This window comes from Danio rerio, chromosome 3 (assembly GCF_052040795.2).
Source record: "Danio rerio strain M-AB ecotype USA chromosome 3, GRCz13ab, whole genome shotgun sequence".
NCBI lineage: Eukaryota > Metazoa > Chordata > Actinopteri > Cypriniformes > Danionidae > Danio > Danio rerio.
Window position 1 is genome coordinate 22,301,210 of NC_141023.1, and position 25,821 is coordinate 22,327,030.

At 36.4% G+C, this 25,821-nt stretch overlaps 1 protein-coding gene and 1 long non-coding RNA gene across 6 annotated transcripts in view; one reads left to right on the forward strand and one right to left on the reverse strand.

Annotated features, from left to right (window-relative positions):
• Positions 1–1,574: 1,574 nt before the first annotated feature.
• hdac5 (histone deacetylase 5) overlaps positions 1,575–25,821 on the forward strand; it is a 122,513-nt gene continuing 98,266 nt past the window's right edge. For all 4 annotated transcript variants that reach the window (XM_087244310.1, XM_087244311.1, XM_087244312.1 and 1 more), the window contains exon 1: positions 1,575–1,747. The gene's annotated coding sequence lies outside the window, so the exon portion shown is untranslated. The remainder of the gene's footprint in view (positions 1,748–25,821) is intronic.
• LOC147845613 (uncharacterized) lies at positions 4,919–11,806 on the reverse strand. Of its 2 annotated transcripts, none has more exons than XR_015480752.1 (3): positions 11,234–11,806; positions 8,025–10,999; positions 4,919–7,284 (listed from the first exon to the last, which is right to left on the reverse strand). It is a non-coding gene; the product is annotated as an uncharacterized LOC147845613 (long non-coding RNA). The 2 variants fall into 2 exon arrangements; XR_015480751.1 differs by having other exon boundaries at positions 5,263–7,267.

Here is a 25,821-nt window from a genome sequence, read left to right on the forward strand (position 1 = left end):
TAAAGGTCCAGAATTTGTCCCACATGAGCTTGTCCTATTTTAACTGCTATGCTAAATAGTGAAAATAACCCATCAAAAAAAGGTTTTAAGACCAACTGGAATCCTCTGTTGGCTCTCGCTTCGATGTAACTTTAGTTAATCAGTTTTGGCCAGTGCACACTATTATTTTTCATGAGTCCAACATCCGCAAGAAAACATACAATCTGATGTAAGTGAAGTCATATTTCTCTGCTGTATTGCTTTTAAATATAGAAAATATTTACAACTTTTATTCTAAATCTTAAACCTTATTCTTGGAAAAAAATTACCAAAGAAAGGTGTGAAGCACCAAAAAGTAGCCCATATTAAAATTGATTTAAATACTATTTTGGCTATTGTTGTTATCCATGAATATCCAAATTAACTTTTTTACAAGAGAGGAAAGAAAAATGTGAAGCTCTACATTATTATTATTATTATTATTATTATTATTATCAGTTTTATTATATGTTTTAATCATTTTTTACTGAAATGGACAAATTGTGACTGAGGACAGTTGAATGTCCTGCTCAGTTTGTTGTTTGCCTAAAACAGGGGTGTCAAACTCAACTCCTGGAGGGCCGAAGCCCTGCACAGTTTAGTTCCAACCCTGCTCCAACACACTTACCTGTAGGTTTCAAACAAGCCTGAAGGACTCAACTAGTTTGATCAGGTGTGTTTAATTAGGGTTGGAACTAAACTGTGCAGAGCTGCGGCCCTTTTGGAACTGAGTTTGACACCTGTGGCCTAAAATGACAGTAGGCCAGTTTTTAATTTTAAACTTCAACAGATTTCTATTTTTTTCCCCAATGATATATGATGTAATAAATTTGTATTATAAAAATAAGTCTTTTTTTCATCGTATTTCTTCTAAATCTTTAGAAAAAAAAATTTGGTACATCAAAAAGTGTAGTTATGATGACCATCCGACAAGCTACATGTAATTCAGCTAATAACAGTGCTTAAAATATCACTAATATGCAGTATTTAAATCTCATAATTAAACAGAAAATGAGGTGTATAACTGCAAAAAGAACCACCCCTTTCACCAGGCTGGCTATACAAAGGCCAGCATACCTATCCTTAAACAACCCTCACAGGAAACTGTAGTTTAGCTTTCTGGAAAACCCTCATTCTGTATGATTTATGTGCTCATAATTCACCATCTCCTTGTGCATTACCCATGTCATTATACACATATGTGTCCTAATGTCTCTCACACACACACGCACATCCTCTTCTCGCCCACCCCATTCTCCCCACGCATCGCACTAGCCTACTCCACGATCCACCGAGAGGGGGAGCCATCCTCCCCAAAACCAGTTTAGTTCCTGTTCAAAAATAAACGTATGAAAAAATAGAAAACAGCCGGTAAACTGAGGTCATGCTATGTAGCTGCCCCAGGCGCTCGGAGAACATCGTCATAATTAACAACGGTCTTCACCTCGGCATCTTTGACACCCGCGAGACCCGCTCTGCGGGTTGTAATCTGTCTTGTCGCGTGCTATTTTTAGAACCCACAGTCGTGGTCACGTGACCGTCGAGAGCACGTCATTAATGTTGTTGTTGGTGGAGAAGCTGCAAATATGGAGGAAAGAGAGTTGAGACAGGAAAAAATGTACTTTTCATGAACAGAGGGGGGAAATAGCTTCGCAAAAGTGATAAAGTGGAAGACGGCCGCTGAACTAAGACAGACCGTGACGCCGCGCGGAACAACAACAAGTATCAGGTAAAGTAGAAAGAAAGATTTACATCGTCTGATAGTGATGGTTTATATTCTGTCTTTTCCCTCCTGGATTTGACAACCACCGATAGCCGACGGTCCTACCCGCTGGGAAACACGTCGTGTTGACAGACGGTGGTTATTGTAGTGCGTTGAAACAACTTTACACCTTTTGCACATTGGCACTTTCGCACCCATGAACGAGCTTAAACAAACATCAGGAGTTTGTCTGATTTAGTCCGAGCAAAGAAACTATCGCCATTTCTTTGCCCGTGGGAATCGCCTGACGGGATGAGTTTGATATTTTCAGCACTATCAGTCTTTCTGTGTCATGTCCGAGCGGTTAGTACAGTCAGTTGAAGGTTGTACAGTAGAGCCCCGAAGATGTTCCTCTGAGCTGGAGGAGAGGAGATTATATCATATTCATCGTGGTCTTCTTTCATTGCGCAACGCTGTATAAAAGAATCTGGATGTCGGGCGAACACACCACTGTCATTTCTACAGCGATACCGCAAGGTTATTATACCGTTTTACAGACATCAGAACACGAATTGGCTGAAGCGCACGTCTGAAGTATTTTATCCCATGATTAACGCCTATTGTGTGTGTGTTTCGGTTTTAACACAGGTTATGTAATCTTGAGGATGATTATAGGTGAGAGATTAATTCATTTTGAGACTAAACAAAAGCAAGCTGAAATCTTTTCTCACGAGAGGGAACATTCTGTACTTTGGTGCAAGAGTTTGTTTAATTCAATACCATTAGTATCTGTCTGCCTGACTGTTAGTCAATCATTCAGGTTGCTTTATCTTGCATATCACTGTACATATCTTAGTTTTCTTATTCCTACAATGACATTTCCAGTAGTTAAAGATTTGGTTATGTGACAATATCTGCATTCACATAAGTCAAATTAAGGCTGTCCCTTCTTCAGCTTTTCACCTTACTTGTCAAGTGGGTTGACTGAGGACTCCATGTAATCAAATCATTTCTCAGTCCCCCCCCCCCCCCCCTCCTTATTAACTCATCATTTTAAGTCACGACTGCAGCAGTCCCGTGAATAGATTTGTGTATCGCTCATGCACCTACACTGACATTCTGTGACAGATGATTGACTCGTTTGTCGTGATTTGTGTGAATGGAAGGTGATGCCACGATAGCATTGTTGTGTGAGATCAGATGGGTGTAACAGTGAGCAGCACATCATTGTAGGTTTGTGTTGCTCGGACAGGTTCAATTATGTAACATTAATTGGGTTAGCTGAACGGCAACAATTATTCTTTTGGTTGCACTTTATTTGTAATGCTTCTGAGAATCTAAGCGTATAACTTTTAATGCTTTTTTTATGTGTGCATTTTGAAGATTATCGCTTTAATGTGTGTTTTAGGCCAACCATTAAAGAAGCTTAAAAAGCTGTGTTTTGCCGTTTGGGATGTGAGCGGGGTCGGCTGATTGCACATATGACCATGCTCAAGGATATAAGCACAATCCTCCTTAGTCACGTTTATTAGTGAGTTGACGGCATTAGTTATTTCCAGGAAATGACGCCCTTTTCACTGCTTATGGATCTGGTGAGGACCACCATCTGTTGTCAAAGAAGAAAAAAAGTGTTCCTTAAGACTTAGCATTGGAAAAGCAGTAGATACACAGATGCATCTTTGTAGTTTTCGAAAAGTATGAAAGGTTTATGTGATCAGGACTGATTTGTTATGCAAAATCAACTGGACTATTTTTAACCTTAACTGTTATACTGCTCTGTGACTTAAACATGACTATGTTTTATATAATGTTAGCCTAAGGTGTGGACATTAAGAAAACATAGTTGAGGATAGGGCTGCTTGATTAATCAAAAAAAGATTGTGATCTCGATTCAACCCTAAACATCAATCTTAATCCAGGAAGTAAAATTTGCATGTATGTTTTTTTTTTCTCAGTGATGGCAGCCATGACATGAACCGCTTAAACATAATAATTCCGAGTTATGAATAGTTGTATTCTGATGTAATCACTTTTCTGTGCATTAAGAACCAGGACAAATTTAAAGTCTATACAAAATGTAGCATTTTAACCAATAGCAGGTCTAACCATTGGCCTAATGTTGTTATTGTTGTTTTACCATATGTTTGAGATATAACATTAATAATAGGCTACATGTATTAACCTTTTTCTACAGAATCGTGAGAAATCGTGATCTTCAGTTTAAGCAAAAAAATCTTCATTTTAAAATTCTCATTTTAGCCAGAATCGTGCAGCCCTAGTAGATGATTTGTCATAAATTATTTGCACCCCCATCCTGAACACTTTCCCCAGTATTTTTTTATCTAACTGCTGTAATAGATTTACTTAAAGGAGTATGTGAGATTTCAAAGCCTGTAGACTTTAATACTTTGATTTAAAAATAATTATATTTAAGTTTTTACATTTGTCACTTCTCCAGCTTCTCCAGTTCAAATTCCCCATTCAGGGATCAAAGAGTAAACATGAATTTCTTCATGACAGCGACAGAACAACATATCCCTTTGCCTTATTTTACATCATCCTTATCCAAACTATATGCAGAGGATAAAAAAGGAGGGGGGGCTATTAACAATAAAAATAAACTCTATAGAAAAAAGACATTAGGTTGAATGGGTGTAATATATTCATTTGATTTAAACCACAAGTCAACAAATTTATCTTTTTGGTTATGTACACTATATGTAATTTTCTTCATAATGATTATATTTTTCAAAATATCTATCAGATCTTGCATTTGTGGTGGATTAGGTTTATATCAGCATCTAGTAATGGCTTTTTTACTTGAAGCAAGGATGACTCTAAACATGTATTTGTATTTTTTATTTTGAAGAAATCCATTGGCAGCATACCCAAATAAAGTATCTTAAAGCTGAAATCAATTGGAGTATTTATGATATTTTCTAAAATACTACGTATCTCTTTCAAAAAACTTTTAATATTAGGACATTCCCAAAATATGTGAAAATGATTAGCGTCTGATCCGCAGTGCCTCCAACAATTTGAGTTCCCATGGAATGACATTTTCTGTTTTGCAGTAAGGAAAAAACTAATAATATTTCTCCAGCAAAATTCTCTCCAATATGAAGAACCGGAAGTAACTCATTGTAATTTACATATATTTAGCCCATCCTTATTTGAGATGATGGTACCACTTTCTTTCTCCCATTTTTCTTTAATGTAATACTTTGATTTTCAAGAAAAAATTCAAACCCTGTGGTGTTTGCTGGGAAAATTATTAGTATGTAACTTTTACATGTCTTCCCAAAAGTTCCATAACACATGAAACAAATGCTTAACGCACAAATGCATAAAGCTTAATGTCTAGCAACACCCCTGACTGTTCCAGGCAAGTTTAATTCATGAGTTAATTCCAAGTAGAAGGATTTGACATTATTGGTTGTAAATGAATTTGGCTCTTGGGTTCCATTTGCAATGGAATTCAAACTGAAATTACACCAATGATTTATTTTTTGAGTGTACAATAACGTGACTAACTAAGTAAGGTGTTAATTCAAACTAAAACACACGCAGCCAGCTCCATGTAGTCTAAAAAATATGTTATAGGGAAACTATCATTGCAGTTTAAATTTGATTACCCCACATTGCTGAAAATGCTGGGTTCAACACAATCAATTTGTGTTGAAACAACATGAAGGACTTAAGTTAACTTTTTAGAATTAGAATTAGAATGTTACAATTTTAAGTGGATTGAACGTAAAACAATTAAGTTGTCCCAAAAAAAAAAAACGAAATTATTGTGTTGTTGCCAAACAATTTAATTATTAGTTTGAACAAACAGCAAATATCATTTTTTGAGTGCATCTGAAAATAACACGTAGGTGTGATTTTGCAGATCTTGTTTAATGTCCACATCTCTATGATCAGAGTCTTCATACTGTAGCTGCTAGTTTCTCACCACTGTCATTTCTCTGAGAGGAAAGAGTGTTGCACATATTTACGTATTCATCGGATTGTTGAAAACTGAATCACCTTCAGTTAATGGTCAACTGTTGGTAAATGTCTGTAAGGTTAGTTTGTTTGGTGTGTTCCACATGTTGTCTCTTGTCAGGCTCATGTCAGAGAGAGTTTGCCAGCTTCAACATTCATTCATTCATTAATTTTCTTGTCGGCTTAGTCCATGATCATGGGTCGCCACAGTGGAATGAACCGCCAACTATTCCAGCATATATTTTACGTAGCGGTGCTCCAAAATCTCATTCTTGTCGGCTTAGTCCCTTTATTAATCCGGGGTCGCCACAGCGGAATGAACCGCCAACTTATCCAGCAAGTTTCTATGCAGCAGATGCCATTTCAGCCACAACCCATCTCTGGGAAACAGCTTCAACATGTACTGTAGTATTAGTGTCCACTGTTGTGAAAAAGAGCGCTTCGATTGGCTGTTCAGTTACAAATTAGAGCAAGAGAATAAAAACTTAAGTGACAAAAACTACGCCAAGAGACAACACAAATAAGCTGGCTGATATTTAATCATATTTCTTAAATATTTGCAAGCGATATGGATTGTCAGGTATATTTGCACAAGCAAATTCCTCTGTGGTGAACAAGAAGTACTATGAAAATGGTATTTAAATGTTATGGTATTTAAATTATATTTTTAATGATTTACATGTATCAGGCATTAATTCTGATTTCCCTTTGTAGAATGACAGTACAGGTACTGCAATCTGCAGGTACGGACAGCCTTCTGTTCGGATTGTTGGTATGTTCTAGGTAGGGTTGCACGGTTTACAGGTACTATGGTAGTATCGTGATAGTAGTATCATCATTAATTGACTATCTACAATAGATAATGCCACATTTGGAAAAGGCACTAAAATGCTCACACGTTTGTGCAACAATAAACCATTTTATTTAAATAGTCTGTATAACCCTTTAAGGTTGCAAAATTATGTAAAATTTAGTCCTTTTTGGTAGTCTATTGCATGTTTTCTGATGCTTCAGTCTGAACGCACATCTGAATCGGTTCATTTTTGTCCCGTCATTTAGCTACAACAACTGCAACAATCTCTTAAAAAGAATGACTCATGAAGTGAAATTTTTAATTACTTTGCATTTGTACCTGATAAGACAAAAAAAAACAATAGATGAAAAGCCCAAAAGAGCAACAGAAAATATTGAAACAATCTTTGAGCACTTCATATAGCAAAATTTTGTTGGAAAATGCTCTTGTTGTTCTTTTAAAGAATTTTGTTTGGCATTATTTGTAACTATTTTTAATGTATTTTTTGTTGGTCTGTCATCTACAAAATAAACAAAAATAACTAATGCATTTTAGGTGAAGTGATGTGCTAAACTTTTTCAATAATAAGGGAATTATGAATTAAATTCAAGTAGATCTATTACGACATAAAATGTAGTATTTCTGACAATTTTCTTTATTTGGTAGATTTGATTTATGAATTACAGAATCGCAATACTACTTGGTATCATGATACTTCAGCTTATATAGTATCGTGACATGAAATAATTGTATTGCTAATTCTGGGCCTTAAGTGCAATAGTATCTGTCTGTGGACTGCAAGAGAGGGGCGTAACTTGAATTTATCAACATCCCATCGAAGCAGGCAAGATGCCACAACAAAATAATACGGAAATAATACTTTCTGTAGAACATTCATTCATTTTCCTTCAGCTTAGTCCCTTTATTCAGCAGGGGTCGCCACAGCGGAATGAACCGCCAACTTATCCAGCATATGTTTTACACAGTGGATGCCGTTTCTGCTGCAACCTAGTACTGAGAAATACACACATTCACACGCATACACCATGGCCAATTTAGTTTATTCAATTCACCTGATCCGGAGCCCCCTTTCCGGAGAACGTTTTCAGCAAATATTTTTATGTGTTTCCTCCAAATTTATCCTCAAACTATTCATTTGGTATATTATTAAATTCATTCATTTAGCAAGTCCATACGCTAACTTCTTCACCTGTTTTGTCATGACAGTTAGCCTACTCTGCGTCACCTCATGTTGTAGCAAATAACAGTACAAATGTGAGCGTGTCAGTTATGAAAGTCTCCGCAACACGTGGCTGTACATGCACAGTGGAGTAAGTGTAGACGTTAAAAACTGTGATGGGTAGGTTTTGGTGTGGAGTATGTTAAAAACTGCGATGGTTGGGGTAGGTGTAAACGTTAATAACTGATTGTACATCGCCATCTTTCGACAACGTAGTTTTGATGTGTGGGTCTCGATAACTTCAAGTTGCGTCTCTACTACAAGAAATGCCCCCTTCAAGTTACGTCCCTCTCTTGCAGTCCGCAGATAGACGCTTCTGCTTAAGTGTAAAAGTGTGAGCACATACAATGCATTTCTGCTGTTCACATAATTGCCACCAGTGTCAATAATAACATGGGTTTCTGAATTCTGCAAAAAAAAAAAAGCCTTTTAAATATTTGTGCAGTGATGCAAATATATGCAGAATGTACTTGTGTGCTGACTGCTGACTTTTGGGCAAAATTAATTGTACCAGTCAACTGATTTTCAGAATAAGATGAAAAATAAAAGTTTAAGTTAGTGGCAAGCTTGCATTAGATAATAATGATGTTTGCTCATTGAATGAATATGAGATGCAAATTCACCAAAATGTGTTTTTATTATTTATTGTTTTATTGATTTGCTGAATGCCTCCTCAATTGTAAGTCCCTTTGGACAAAAGCATCTGCCAAACGACTATATGTAAATATTTCAGCTGTGGTTTTTTACTTTCAGATGTATGTCAATCACAATGGCATACAGTGGTTTCCGAAGTAAATATATGTCTTTGTGTTCTCTTAAATGCATAACACTTTTAATTGATTATTATACAGATTCATGATAGCATAATTAGAATAAGACAAAAGCAAGAAAACTTGTAAATTCAGAGCTTAACTTTGGCTCAGAAGAAGAACATGATAAATAGATATCAGAAGTTGCATAACTGCTGTTTTATTCAGTTGCATGCTCTTATCTCACACATAGTTTTGTCTATTTTTGTCTGTTTGTTCATGCTCTGTTTTGATTGGCTCAATCTGGTCTGACAGGCGACTGGACTTTGATCTGCTCTTCCAGAGAAGCTTAGTTGCACATTGCTTGTAGTAAATGTAAAACAATCACACTTTACAGGGTCAGAGATACTCATAATACACTGTAAAAAATGCTGGATTCCACACAATTCCTTCATGTCGGCCCAATGCAAATCGATTTAGTTAACTTAATGTTTTTTTTACAATTTAAGTTGATTGAGTTAAAAATAATTAAGTTGTACCAGAAAAACCACAATAAATGTGTTGATTCAGCCTATTTAAATGCGTAGTTTGAACAAGTAGCACAAATATTTTTGTTATTTTACTTACAAAATAGTTTAACAATAGACTAAAAGTATTTATTTTGCTCTGGGTACATCTGTGGAGTTGTAAATTGCTTGTAGTCAATGTAAGGCAATCGTAATTCTTAGGTTGCAAAGATTCTAGGAACCCTATCTGTTTTCAAAATGGTTAAATGGAAAGAAAAATATCTAGGTTTAGTTTTTTTTTTGTCATCCGGTTTTAAATAAATATCACCATCCTAAAAAACTTGTTCCACTTCTTTGGTAGCTTTGTTTCTCAACCAAACGTTCGCGTTCACACGCCCTTATCTTTACGACGTCGTTTGTCAGAATGGAATGCAAAACACCGGTCTGTGTTGCGCTCTGCATGATAGGCACGGTGAGTCCTGCTAATGAATAGTCTCTGGGTGTAGAGTGATGGAGAAAAAGATCTGAACCTGTGCACCACCCACAGCCACACCAGGCTCCTTCAGCCACCTAACAATACAAGTGCAACCCCCTCTGGGCCAGGAGGTGAGTGTGGAATGTAGGAGTGTGGAAATCTGAAAAATGTTTTAATGCGCTGAAAACAGATGTTGCTGTGGTTACGCTTGCACGGATGACCTGTAGCCTCTTTCACCATCCTGGCCGCTCAACAGCTCCCTGTCAGACTGTCAAGTGATAAACAATTGGGGGTAAATAGTGCGGACTTTGAGCCCGATTCAGTGTTGGGAAATGCACTCTTCCGTTTCTGCAGATGATTAGTGATGTATTTTTGAATGGCTCTGGCTGAAAAAGAGTTGAGTGAAGTGAATTCTGTAATCAATGGGTAATCTAGTGGCTGTGTAATCAAGGTGTGTATCAGATGGTGTGAGTTCCAGTTCCAGGAAGAGTTTGTGCAACATGCTTTTGAACGGAGTGGTGGTCAAAGCAGAATATGCTTTGAATGAAAAGGCATTGCGTTTGAGAAAACAAGCCCAGATTAGTCAGTTGGCTTTGAGCAATTCTAGCGATATGGATAGGCATGGGACGATTACTGTTTTCAAGGTATACCAAAATGTTCTGTTATACCGTTCCTATGGTGTATGTAAGATTTTTGTTACTGTTTTTATTAGGACAACAGTACCTCCAGCAAAAAAGAAATCCAAAGATGCCATTTTAAATTGTATAGAAATCTGTGTTTTTAAGACTAAAGAAGACAGCAGAAGTCACTGATTCACAGTGCTCGAAATTACAATAAAATTTTTTCTTGGTACGACAAAATTTAGGAGCACCAGCCAAAATTTAGGCGCACTTTTAATACAAGTTTTATATTAACAGATTTGTTGCATTTGAAAGCAACAATAATCAAAACTTAACAAACAAAAAAAATCTGCATGCGCCCGCCGGCTCTACATGCACTGCTGCATGACATGAACTGAGTTAACGATAAATACTGTGCTTCATCTTAATAGCAGTCAGTAACGGTCTTTTTATGAGCTGCAATAGTTTAATTCTAGTGAATGCATGCTCTTTTGAAATGGTGTACGCTATGCCAGTTGCATGACTGACAGCATCATGACGATTAAATGAAGGAATAAATAACATTAGAACATCTTGTGCTTAAAACGTGTAGATTCAGTGGCAAACGCTGTTACCTGAAAACTCACCAGCTTTAAAGTAAATGGCTTCAGTCATTTTCACAGAAGACTTCAATTCAATGGACGTCTTGTATCCACTCTTCGAAAAGTGTAAATGGTGGATTAATATTCACCACATGGTCACTAATAAGATGTGCCATTATTTGTAACTTTAGGTGGTTTCTAAAAAAATATATATATATGTCAGCGTTGTTTTCATTCTCGTACCCAGACCTTTACATTTTCGCGGCTGTAGCTCCCTGTCATCTGAAGTGAGTGATTGACAGGTGATGTTAACCAATCCATTTGCGTTCTGTTCTAGAGCAGTGGGCCAATCAGAAGAGCTTGAATGCAGGGCAAGCATTGCAGGCTTATTGTTATCACGGTACCATGAAACTGCTGATATTTTAATCCAAAGTTATCATACCGACAGAATCATATACAAAACCTTTAACGAAGCACTCAGGCATGGTTTAAAATAGCTGTGATGCCAACTTGCTACAGTTCACAAAGTCTACAACGCTTTGCTCTCTTCTGATTGGCCCACTGCTCTGGAACTGAGAGACAGTGCTGCATTTAAAAGTTGACAAACTCCACTCATCCTAGTGCATGATTCAGAGGTTCCATAGGAAGGGTGACGATCAAAGCACAGCTTCAGTGGAAAGAAAGTGAACGCAGATATTTTCATATTAATTTCAACATGCTTTCAAGATTAAAAGTCTGGAGGAATGTGGAAAAATTACTTAATGTTAGGATGATAGCGGGATAAAATGGTAAAATACAGGAGAATCAAGGCAAAAATGCAAGGGTTGAGTCAAAAGGAAGTGTTTATGGAACAACAGTTTTGCGTTGGAAGGCAAAACATCTTTCTGAGCGAACGCAAAAACTTAAAAAAAAAAAAAAGATTCCTTTTAGTGTTGGGTCGATAGACAATGCCATTGTCCATTGCTGATGGCTGATAGACATCACTATTCTGAGCCGGCATCATGGTCCTCCACCCCACCCTCGTCGCAGCAGTATCCCGCTTGCAAAAAATACACACTTAGGCCCCATTTACACTAATTCGTCCTAGTTTTAAAATGGTGTTTCATCTAGCATTTTTGAAAAGCTCTCCATCCACACTATATCGCTGAAAACGCACATCATTGGACCACACACACACTCTGTCATGCGCTGCAGCATATGATGCACGTCTGAGCTCCAGCAGTCAGCAGGTACTTTGAGCACAAAACCCCAGAGAGCAGTGCACGTCGGACAGATCATTAAGGATGTACTGCTGGATTGCATCTCACTATAGTTGTCAATAAGGGTGTCACAATCCTCCAAATCTTCGATTTGATTACATTTTCGATTCTAAAGGCACGATTCGATTTTCGATTATGAATAATTAATTAATTAATGACCAATTAACTATTTGTAGCCTACCGTTTAAACTACCTGACCTGCATGGTCTTTGTTTTACCCATAAACAAATCATACAGTAAATGAATAAAGGCAAGATACACACATAATTACCACCTGTCAATCACTTTTTCTGCGAGACTCGTAAATAGGCAGTGATCTGTGTCGTTATAATGGCGTTGGTAAAAAAGACGCACAACCAACAGGAACCAGCCAACAGTATCTGAGGTGTTCGCAAAAATGACTAAGTAAAAGTGAGTGAAAGATTAAAGCAGTCTACTGATCCTCTGCCTGGACCTGCTGTCTCGAGCGCATGGCTGTGTGTGCATCTGTGTCTGAGTGTGTGTGGTCACGTGATGTGCGTTTTCAGCAGTAGTGAGGAAGGAGGGCTGCTCAGAAATGCTACACGCCACTGTGGATGTCAAATCGTTGTCGTTCTAAAATGGCATTTAAAAACAAAGACAGTGTAAACAGGGCCTGAGTGTGTACTTTTCGTGTGTGTACTTTTTTGCAACGGGGGCGGGCGGAGGATCGCGATGCAGGTGTTGTCTATCGGACGAACCGTACGTATTATGTACATAGCAGAGCGTGCAAAACTGTGTTTTTTTTTGTCGACAACACGAACGTTGCAACATAACTCACTGGAAATCCAAAATGCTTACACACCGGCGACTTCATTGAAAGAGGAGAGGGTTTAAGTTCTGTCGACGGGTCTCCTGCTTCTGCAGTTTAACAAGCACTTCAACAAGCCTGTTTTTTTCCCGCTTGGCAAGCCAAGCTGACGTGACATGGGGGCGTGGCAGCATCGACGATTCTATTTTTTGATTCGATAATCGAAATTGAGCATGAATTTCGATCGATTTCGATTTTAAATCGAAATCGTGACACCCCTAGTTGTCAAAAATAATTCAATTATTTTTGTCTCTATCTAACGACTCTTCTGTCTTTTGATCTATCAGGTAACGTGTCACAGCATCAGTACACTGCTTCAGTCTTTTGCTTTCACGCTTGTACTTGGTCATTTTAGCGAAAACCTCAGAAACTGTTGATTAGTTCCTGTTGGTTGTGCACCCTTTAACCAAGTTTGTCCACGACATTATGACGACACAGATCACTCTGCCTATTCATGTCAGAGTCCCGTGGAAAAAGTGATTGACAGCAGGTAATTTGTGTGTACCTTATTTTTATTTATTTATGATTTGGTTATGGGTGAAACCAAAACCATGCGGGTCAGGTAGTTGAAGACATCGCCTATTCCTATTTTCTATCACTGTTTTTTTTTTCTTCCATCTATTTTTTGCTTCCACCCATTTTTTTCCTCACCATCACGTCCCTTCTTGGTCTCCATATTTGAATGTATTATAAAGGTTAGAAGAAAAAAAAAACATTGTTTTTTTTCTTTTCACTTTTTTTTTTACTTGAGTGTTAAAGATTTAGGGCACTGTACCAAAACTGATCTCATGTAGTACGTGCATGGCTTGTAGTCACACAAATGAACTTAAATGTAGAGTGTGACTGAAAACAAAGCACAACTATTAAAGTATAATCAGCTAGTGTGTTTATTTTTATTAATTAGTTGCTTTCATTGTGGTCAGGGTTTGGACATGCATGAGTTATCAGATGGTTTCAGACCATTAGTCTATTTTGTTCCCCATTCCACACACACACACACACACACACACACACACACACACACAAAGAGGAGTTAAGCCTTCTTCTGAACCTCAGAGTATGCAGTCAAATCTTGTGTGTGTGTATTTGTCTGTAAGCGTTCTTGTTGGTTTCTCTGACGTCTGATTTGAACTTCAGGGTAATTCTTAGTAATGCTCTGGATTGTGTGGCGTTGCTCAACAGAGCTCTGTGTTGATCTGAATATCATTCTTTGTCAAAATGTAGTGAACTAGCGAGTGAAGGAATGGCAGTCTTTTTTGCAAACTGTGTCACACAGCTTATTTTAGACATACTGTTTTCTGCTGGTCTACATTTCATCGGCCTATTGAAAAGAACAGACAGAATTTCCCACTATAGATTTCTGACACTTCTCTGCGTTTATATGTGTTCTGGCTCTGTTGTTGAGGGTTAGTTTTCACCTGAATTTATTGTGAGCGTATACCACGATCCTTAACTGCACAATATTGCCAATTTAGGGGGGCATAGAGCTAGATTCGCTTTGGGAAATCCACTTCTCTCTTCACAAGATGTATTGCTGCAGTTGAGTGGTGATTTTTGTGATTGCTCTGGACATTACCTGTTCACAAACAGCCGAGTAAAGGGCCATGCAAGCGATGAGTAATTCTGTGACTAATGTCAAGGTGTGTTTTAGATGAGTTCTCTGCTTGATATTGCATTAAGTAGGTTATGCTATGACCCTTAATGGCACACTTGCGGTAACTACTGTATGATATGGTACACATTGCTGTGAATCACAGTAGCAGTTTTGGGTTGACTGAGAAATTCAGCATGTTGGGTTATGCTCTGTTGTGTTATGCTGGATACACTCTATTTTGCAATAGGAAGTAAAGGAAGCTCTTTTATGTGTGATGCTTCCTATTAATAGATCTGTCACAATAATCAATATGTCAACTTATCGCACAACATATGGACTTGATCTCTAATTTTTGGTGATGCAATATACATCGCCTATACATAAAAACCAATTCTTGCAATATTTTAGCTGCATCTCTATTGGAGGTGTCAGTATGGTTAAAAAACACTATAGTATTTACTATAAATTACTTTAGTATATTTTCATGTTTCATCAATCTGGTTGCAGATATCGCAGCCTGTGTTAATTTTTACCCTATACTGTTTTGCTAACATTTATTACTATTTATTTAGGACTATTAAATGATTATTATTTAATTAATTATTCTTAGGAATAAAATAGTATTTGTTCTGTGGAAGAGTGCACTTGCATTGTGATGATATTATATTGTCATTCTGGCATTATATAAGGAGTGACATAAAATGGTCTTAAAATGACAATGATATTGTTTAGCACAATATATATTGTACAAAAAAAAGATATCGTGACAGGCCTACCTAATAATCAGCCTTTATCGGTAAAAAAAAAACAAAAAAACATAACAGCATTTAAAATTATTTGTGCTGTAAATCACAGCGTTAATGATAATACATTAAACTAATATGATAGCAAATATTGCACTTCTCCAATATGAAGCAGTGTTATTAAGAGCTGCAGTAATTACCCTCAGCGGCCACTTTATTAGGTACACCTGTTCAGCTGCTCATTAACGCAAATTTTTCATCAGCCAATCACATGGCAGCAACTCAATGCATTTAGGCATGTAGACATGGTCAAGACGATCAGCTGCAGTTCACACAGAGCATCAGAATGGGGAAGAATGGTGATTAACGTGACTCTGAACGTGGCATGGTTGTTGGTGCCAGACTAGTTGGTCTGAGTATTTCAGAAACTGCTGATCTACTGGGATTTTCATGCACAACCATCTCTAGGGTTTACAGAGAATGGTCCGAAAAAGAGAAAATATCCAGTGAGCAGCAGTTCTGTGTGTGCAAATGCCATGTTGATGTCAGAGGAGAACGGCCAGACTGGTTTGAGCTGATAGAAAGGCAACAGTAACTCAAAAAATTACAATTGAGGTATGCAGAAGAGCATCTCTGAATGCACAAAACGTCCAACCTTGAGGCGGATGGGCCATCAACATGGGCTAATCAACAACAAAAAGCATGGATCCATACTGCCTTATATCAATGGTTCAGGTTGGTGGTGGTGTAATGGTTTGGAGGATATTTTCTTGGCACACTTTGATCCCATTAGTACCAATCGAGCATCATGTCAACGCCACATCCTACCTGAGTATTGTTGCTGACCATGTCCATCCATTTATGACCACAGTGTACCCATGACGCACCATGTCATAAAGCGTGAATCATCTCAGACTGGTTTCTTGAACATGACAAAGAGTTAACTGTACTCAAATGGCCTCCACAGTCACCAGCTCTCAATTCAATAGAGCTCCTTTGGGATGTGGTGGAATGGGGGAATCGCATCATGGATGTGCAGCAGACTGCAGCAACTGCGTGATGCAATCATGTCAACATGGATTAAAATCTCTGAGGAATATTTTCAGTACCTTGTTGAATCTATGCCACTAAGTATTAAGGCAGTTCTGAAGGCAAAAGTGAGTCCAACCGCATACTAGTAAGGTGTACCTAATAAATTGGCCATTAAAGTTATATTTATGATGTATAATTATTTCATGGTTCAGCAATAAACTAGCATGATGCATGATTTTGATCATTAAAAGCATGACCAAAAACGTATTTGATTAAACCAATTAAAAAGTATTTATTTTATTTAAAGTTTGATGTTAAAATAGACAGAATTGTTTATATTTGTTATTAGTTATTCCGTTGAAATTTTACAATTGTACATTATTATTTTAAATGATCATTACAAAATAAATTTTTTGAGAAAAATATTGTAGATATGCTCCCATTTCTCAGACAAATACATTTAAAGCTGTGTTTAAATTGCATTTTGATGTTCACGATATGGAGGAAATTCCTGTAATGTTTTCCTCAAAAGCATGATTTCATTACGAGTGAAGAAAGTTGGAAATTGGGCCTAACATCTTGGATAACAAGGTGTTAAGTAATTATTTTAGTTTGTTTTGGTTGCGAAGTAATCCTCTTATATGCAAACACATAGCTGATGTTATATTTTAAGAAAGAGGTGGTGTGCGGCATCATAAAGTCTGAAAGAATATGTTAATCTGCGTTAATACTTGAAGTGTGTCAGGAAGCCTTGGCTAAAAGGATAGGGAGGTTAGTTTGTCTTTGTGAATGTGAGCCACGCAGGGACTAAAGAGGTCTGATGGAGGACAGCAGCACTCTTTTGGGCGGCTGCCATACCTGACGTGCTCCATGCTGAATGCTAATGACCAGTTTCAGCATTCGCCCTGACCGCTCCAAAGCAGCAGGGACTCTGTAACCTTACCTGACTGCGTGCACCTGCTACAAAAGATCTACATTGTGCAGACTTTATATGCTGTAGTATGTTATTGTGTATGGATGCCAACGCTTTAATCAATGATTGAATCATTGTCAGTAATCCTTTAAATCCTTTTAAGATTCATTAATCCTTTATAGGGCACTCGTTGAGATAAAATAAAAAACTTGGAGTGTTACTGGAGGTTATTAAGAGACTTTGACTTCAAAAACTATGTTTTAATCAATGTTTAATCAGTGTATGCTTGATAAATGTTTTAGCATAATTGTCATTTAATATGCACAGTTTTTGATACATGCAAAACATATGCAATCAGAAAATGAATGGAAAAATTAAGTGAGCAAATACGGATTGCTTGTAGAAAACAAAACGTTTACCATGTTTGTCTTGGGTTGTTGTTTTGGGTTGTGTTGCACGGCATCAGTTGTGGATGACATTATTAAACCCAACTGGTATATTTAACTTGTGAACTTCTAATATATAAGTTAGGGCTGTGCGATATTTTAAATAAATGGTATCAATATAAATATTAAATATAAATAGTATGCTGACCAAACTTTATGGAAATCAGAACGATCAGCGAAATGGTTGTCGTTTATGGCATCGACAAATGTGCTAGCATGATGTCAAAGTGAATTTGAGGCTGTAACTCTTTAATGCTTAAACCTATTGAGGCTGAACTTTTGGGCTGCGTCCGAAACCGCCTACTACTCAGTAGGTACTGCATTTGAATTTAAACGTACTACTCGGCCGTTAGAAAAGTACGTTCTATACAGTATGAACGTGAAAAGTATGAATGGAATTCGGACCTACTACATCCGCCATTTTGTCATGGTCACGTGACCTACCTGCGTCAATTGCGTCGCTTTACTCCCATTCATGAATTCGCTCGCAGGTTATCATGGGATAGCGCAGCATGCATGGGATGCGCACTCTAGAATCTCGCCGGAAGTAGTAAGTCATCCAGGTACTTCTCGCATACTGTTTTTCGAATTCTATGTATTCAGACACACTACTCGGCACGCATACTGATTTTAGCGTACTATATAGTATGGAAGTATGCCGTTTCGGACGCAGCGCTTGTGTCATTGGAAACTCACAATGACCCCAACACAAATTTGTTAACAGTGCTACCTAGTAATCAGGAGATATAAACAGTTCACTAACCCTCAAGAATGAATCATAAATTTGCTAGTAACTCTAGACTGCTATGCTTATCGTGGTAAACTCAACTTATTCCATGCCATGGTCATGCCAAGAATCCATTATTATTATTTTTTTTTATAATTGAGGGATTTTCATATAAGGACTCAAAAGGCAGGAGGTAATGTGGTTGTTAAACCTTGCATCGCCACAATTGGTACTACTAAATATGCTCTATTTGGCCAAACTTCCTGTCCGCCATATCCGCTTGTTAGGTCGTGACGTGTCAGTGAGGTATAAAATACTGTTTCCGGGTCCAAGCCGCTACTCATTTGAATAGAGAAAATATTTATTTGTTCATTTTTTAGTCATATCACACATTAAAGTGAATTGTACATATATTTATAGTGTATACAACTGCTTCTGGACTTGCAGCATCACAGACACCAATATTTTAACAATTTATAAAAAATGTATCATTTTCTGGCCATCAGATATTAGGCATGAATATATATTGCGATCTTGATTTTCAAAAGTATTACAGCGCTTTGTTAATGTTTATTATTAGCATTTGTTGAGTCTTCTCATACAGTTTGATATAGAGCTTAGACCCGAAAGCCGATTTGCGTGATGTCAAACTTAACAAGCAAATTGATTTTGTTCAGAAAGTTCTTTTGCAAACTGCTCCTAGACCGGTTGCTGAAATTGAACCAAATTTGAATCTGCAGATTGTCAGACCACGCTGACCAAGTGTTTGTGTTAATTTGTGTCAACAGGCAAAACGAGTCTTGTTTGCGGCACCAACCAATGTGCTGATTCTGCCTGCTTTACACATTCTGCTCCAAACTGACTTTTCTAAACCACAGTATACCTTGAAAGCGGTTATTGTCCCATACCTAGTCCACTTTGCCTAGTTAAATTTAACTCAGGATTTGATGAATAGATATAAAGTACAGTTTAAGTCAGAGTTATTAGCCCCTTTTATTTGTTTTTCTTTTTAAAATATTTTCCAAATTATGTGTAACAGAGCAAGAACATTTTTACAGTATGTCTGATAGTAATTTGTTCCCTGGAGAAAGTCTTATTTGTTTTATTTCAGCAAGAATAAAAGCAGTATTTAATTTTTTATAAAAACATTTTAGGGTTAAAGTTATTAGCCCCTTTGAGCTATTTCTTTTCTCGATAGTCTACAGAACAAACCATCATTATACAATAAGTTGCCTAATTACCCTAACCTGCCTAGTTAACCTAATTAACCTAGTTAAGCCTTTAAATGTACCTTTAAGCTGTATAAAAGTGTCTTTAAAAATATCTAGTAAAATATTATGTGCTGTCATCATGGCAAAGATAAAATAAATAAATGATTAGAAATGAGATATGTTCAGAAATGTGTTGAGAAAGAAATCTTCTCTCCGTTGAACAGAATTTGGGGGGAAAAAAATTAACAGGGGACTAATAATTCTGACTTCAACTGTATGTCCGTTTAGCAGAGACGCATTTATGTGGCCAAATGTAAATTGAACCATTTTAGCAAACCACAGTTATGCGTTTAGAAAAGACCAGGGGTAAATTGGCCCAGACAGATGAAGCGAGCTAATAATTAAAAGACATGAGCCAACAACTTAGCATGGACATTCATAAGTTAACTTTCATGAGATTTTCCTTCATTTGCACAATATTCATTTTGGAAAAAGTAACACCAAGAACTATTGGGCTACTCTTACACATGAATGCACCAGTAACATGGTGTGCATCTGAGATGACGCTATTGACATGTTGTTCTATTTTAGTCTTTATATTTAATCATTAAATGGCTCAATGGAATGATCAATCAATGATTCTTTTTATAAACCTACTAGCCGGTTTATTTTGTAGTCAATTGTTTTCTTTTTGTGAATGGTTTCTATTTTGAGTGTCGTTTTTTCAGTAACTGAAGTAAACGCATCTTGCATTACTAAACTTAACTATTAATCAACTTAATTGTTGATCAACCATGGATATTTGTGGAAATTGAGACCTGTAATGACGACACATCACTGATTATTTCTGTATTTGTTTAAATGAGTGTTCACTCAGGCTCTCGGCTTTGAGTCTGAAGGGCCTCCTCAAAAATCAAGTCAAATATGCCTCTTGATCTGATCTCAGGTGAATGACGCACAGGCTTTTGTCTCTGCCATTTCCTAGGTGAGCTGCTCCTGGGTCACCTGATTCTCGAACAGCTCACCCATTATCGGCCTGCAATCGAACGGTCCGCTGATTCCCCCGCTGGCCCGCCGGCCGTGGGGAGCCGCAGCATGCTAAATCTGTTGTACTATTTTAATCCTCATACGTCACTTGGATAATGCATGCACAGCGCTCCAGCCAGTAGACGGAAGTGGTTAAAGGTTTTAAATACTACAATTATCCTTGTGACCATTTTACTTATGTTTTTTTATGTAGGAAATTCATAGTCACTAAGGTTAGGTTGTTATTATGAATTCAATTGCATGCAAATAAGTCTGTGTTGGAGATAGATCACGTTATATAATCTTTTCATAAATTTCATAATTATTTTATTTAAATTTATTTTTTATTATTTAATATTGTATTATTTAAATTTTATAAAACTAAATTTAACAAATTTTTTTATATTTTTATTTTGTTTTATTTTTATATTTACTTTAAATAAAGAATATTTTATATATTTTATTACAATTATTTTAATATTTTTTTTAGATTTAATTTAATTTATGTTTTTATAAATTGTTTTATTTGATTATTTTATTTTTAATTAAATTTACTTAAATTAAATTTTATTAAATTTTTATTTTATTATTATTTTGTTATTTATTATTTAATTTAATATTATATTTAATAATATTATATTTAATATTTTAGAATTTTGTTTTTAGTTCTTTTAAATTAAATTACATTTTGTATTTTATTTCAATAAAATTTTTTATTCAATTTTAGTATTTAAATCATTTTTAAGTTTTTGTTTATTTAATTTAATTTTTATTATTTTGTTAAAAAAGATTTGTGTAATTTTTGTTAATAGTACCCCATTATGTTAAAAGAGATTTTTTTTGTTGAGTCAGTATATCCTGACAATGAACAGATATTAAATCAAGTCTAATCAAGGTTGTATTTTATTTAATGTTTTATAAATGCCCAGCCCTATAAGAGACTTTTGTTGGGCTACAGGAAGCAAAGCAGTAGCTTTAAAAAATAAAATAAAAAAGACAGCAATCATTAAATCCAAAAGAGTCTAGCACAATGTGGACTATAACTGTAATGCGTTTTCATTCATTCGGGTAAATCCAGACATACTTTCTTTGATTTTTAAAGAGCTTTATTTTTATAGAAGTTAAGCATTAATCATAAAGGTTAAGAATAGGAAGTGTGTCTTTATTGGATATCTTGCAAGTCATCTCTGGTTTGCGTGTCCATTACATGACAGATGGATAATGTGTGGACCTGGATGGTCTGGAAACCTTCATTTGGAGAGATGCTTGAGGGTTTAACATCAGTCACGGACGCTAGCAAATGCTAATCAACACATCTCCACCCCCATGATATTCACACCCTCGCCGAGTGACTGATGCCTTCTCGTATTCTCATCCTCAAAGAAAGAGAGCTAAGTATCTCAGCGAGGATGATTCTCTGAAGCGGCTGCATTGACAAGCGAGTGAGTGTTTAAACTCTCCTCGAATGTCCCATCCTTTTTAAGAGCATTAAACGCTGATCAGCGCTCTGGCATAAAGCCTGACCGCGTGCACGAGATTGGAGAGAGAGAGAGAAAGAGTGACAAAGATTTGGACAGGAGGAGCTTTGAGCTCTTCCATTAAATCACTGACAGAGCTTTAGAGAGCAGCTTCAGCCTGACCTTTAGTCAATACTGGGCTTTCCAGGAACTGTACCAGCATGCTAGCATTGGCCGCAGGATGTCAAAGAAAAGAACAAGACTTGTAGTAAAACATAAGAAACAATCCATACTGTGTCTGTAGTTTTATTTACACATTACAAAGTCAGTTTTGTACACGTTTTATAGGGATGTGCAATTATTCGAAGTCAAATTTCAGTCGTAATTTGAAAAGTTGCGACTTAGCTAATCGCAAGAGGCAGCGATATGGAATATATGTATTGTTTAATTTCCCCCACCCAGAGCAAAGGCGTGACTGCCGTCTGTGTGTGATAGTCTTTACTAGCCAGCAGGGCCGGAGTGGGACTCCTTTTCAGCCCTGGAGTTTCAAGCCTCAGACCGGCCCACCTCAGTTCACGACTGACTATGTTAAAATAAGGACATTTCCAATTCAGTTTCTTATTACACTATCACGTCTTTTTTGAGAAAACAGCTGCTTTAGAACTTCAAATGTTCAACAACCATAACAGTATTATGTCTTAACAATAAAAAAAATAATAAGAAAAAAAAAGAAAAAAAAACTATTCTGACGAGGATCAAACCGGGGTCTGCAGCGTCGTAACCTAACGTGCTAACCACTGGACCACAACAACTGTGCATCAAGAGGTGGCTCGAAAAATAATGCAGAGCTGCGGTAAAATGGTGAATAAGAAGACTGTGGTCCAGTAAAAAAAAATAATTAATTTAAGAAGTTTGACTGCTGAGAGCAACAGATTCTGGAGCTAGGGACAACGGCCCTCGCGGCCAAAAAACGGACCGGCCCACCAGGAATTCTCCCGGTCCTCCCGATTAGCCAATCCGGGCCTGCTAGCCAGTTGAGTGAGCATACTTTCATTCTGCCCAATCAGAAATTTTCAATCTGCCTCTTCTTAGCCATGTTAGTTTGCTGAGAGTTCTGTATTTTATTTATTTATTTTATTTATTAATACAGGGACAATGTACGAATGTCATGTTGTTCCAGAGTTCTCTATAAAGCTTATTTATGTCTGTAGACCCGGGTAAGTTTAACAATGTATAAAAATTGTACAATATACTAATAGTACAAAATACTATACAACTGTATCTTTATAGTTATTTATTTTGTTTTTATAATAAGCTACAGGATCTCCCTAATTTGAGTTCAACTTGTTTGCGCAATGGAAAGGTCATTTTATGAGCTCTAGAGAAAAATTAGATTTCACAATATTTAAAAACAAATTTGAATAAAAGTAAGAAAGAAATATGAAGCAGTAAGAAGCTACAATTACTGTTTATTGAGCTGAATCTTGACAATAAAATAAATCGCAACTCAAATCACAATCGCAATATCTGTCAAAAAATACCCCAAATCGCTCAGCCCTAATGTTTTCTGAGGTATCATTGTTTCAGGTTATCGAAAATGCATCCAAAACTCAGTAAGTAACATGTTATAGATTAGGGCTGGTCAGTTTGGCCTAAAATATTAATCTCCATTCATTAAACATTTTGACTCGATTATGATTAATGAACAATTATTTGATTTATTATTATAATTTTTTCCTGCCCTCATAGTGACTGACAAGTTTTGTATAGTAAACATGCTCACATATTACAAGTGAAAGATGTTTGAATGAAGGGTGCATTACTTGATTTTAAAATAATTGAAGGAATTAAACAGTATTTACTATCTATACTTATTTATTAAACATCAGTGTTGAACAACTGAAATTAAAACACACATTGCCTAAAACCAACAGTCACTTTTTTTCCTTATAAAAAAGTGAAAATAAATAATTTGCATATTTGGAAACAAAATAGATGATTTTTTGTGTTTTTTCATATTAAAAGTACAAAATAAGCAGTATCTCTTCTAAATACAATTACTAATAAATAATTAACTATGAATGATAACTAATAACTATAAATAATATTTTAAGCACTGTGTTTCTTGCATCTTCTGTAAACAAATATTTTAATGTAAATAATACGTTTAATATAATAGAATATGCAGCTTACAATCAAGAATGTCCCACTTGACCAGAGATTAGATGTGGCCGCAGAAGTATAAAACAGTGTGGGGTCACATGACTCCACATGCAGCAGGAAAGTAATAAAAAAAATGTATAATATTCATATTATGATTAGTCCCACACAGAAATCTGCAGATTTACGCTGATTTTTTGCCCATCATTGAGTCTATGTATTTACTTGTGGAAATGTGTGGAAATTTATATTTGTTCATTTTTTTAATTAATTTTGACTAATACTTGTTTCGTAATAATATTGACTAATTTGAAAATGTTCTTTTTATTTATTTACAATAAAGTTTGTAAAGTCATATTTTCTGTCTTTTAGTAGCGATATTATTTGAGAGACTTGCTTTGTTTACCAAACAAATGACTCTAGATCTAATCTGATCTAATCTAATCTGTTCATGGGTATTTAAACGTGACTTCGTTGTTTTAGGGTTATGAAAAAGGCATCTAAAACTCAGTAATTGACATGTTTGATGTATTTAGTGGTGTATAATATTTAAATTATGATTTGTTATTTGCATGTAATTCATTCATTCTTTTATTTCCCCTTCAGCTTAGTCCCTTTATTTATCAGGGGTCACCACAGCGGAATGAACCGACAAACTTATCCAGCATAGGTTTTACGCAGCGGTAGCCCTTCCAGCTGCAACCTAGTACGGGGAAACACCCTTACACTCACATTCACACATATCCACTATGGCCAATTTAGTTTATTCAATTCACCTAAAGCGCATGTCTTTGGACTGTGGGGGAAACCGGAGCACCTGCCAACACAGAGAGAACATGCAAACTCAACACAGATATGCCAACTGACCCAGCCGAGGTTCAAACCAGCAACTTTCCTGCTGTGAGGCGACAGTGCTAACCACTGAGCCACCATACTGCCCTATTTGTATATAATGTAAAATAGGTTTTTCAGTAATATTAGATTTTTAATTGTGTAGTTTTTACTATTTATTAATTTTTTACTCTTGTAATCTTTTAATGCTCAAACTTATTGGCTAAATATACTAATAATTTTATTCATACTAATTATTTTTTCATTAAGTATTTGAACTCATTTTGGTTAGATTTTTTCTTTGATATCATAACTTGTCAAACGTCACTAGAGCATCAAACAATGAACGCAGGTAGTTAAACTTCAGCAACGCGTCTAAGAAACAGCCTTCATTATGCTCAGCTTCATTATTCACATTCTTCAAGGCTCATAAATTGGGGATTTGCAGTTTGAGATTACCGGCTTGAGATTAGTCGTCGAAACATTACACTCAAGAAAGCCAGCCACCATAAAGATCAAATTACTTTGCAAGTGCGTCATAGCAAAACAACAAGACTATTTCTAACATTTATCAGTCACTCATTACGCTTTATTGGCTCAGAGTTGATAAAAGACAGATAGTGATTCATTTAGATAGGAGGTGTACCCGGAACACTGTCATCTACTCAATAACTCCACAAACTGACTGACTTCATTAACTCTACTAAAAAGAAAGCGTGCAGTGGTCACACTGGGTCATTATTCTAAATAGACACACAGCTAGACTGCACTTGCATTGATTGACCAGCAGGTGAGGCTACCGTTCCAGTGCTTTCAGTGCAGCTCATAAGCATGTCCTGATTCTGCACTGTATAAAATGCAGGGCTCCACACAATGCATTCATTTTGTCCCAACACAAATCCATTTAGTTAACTTAAACTTA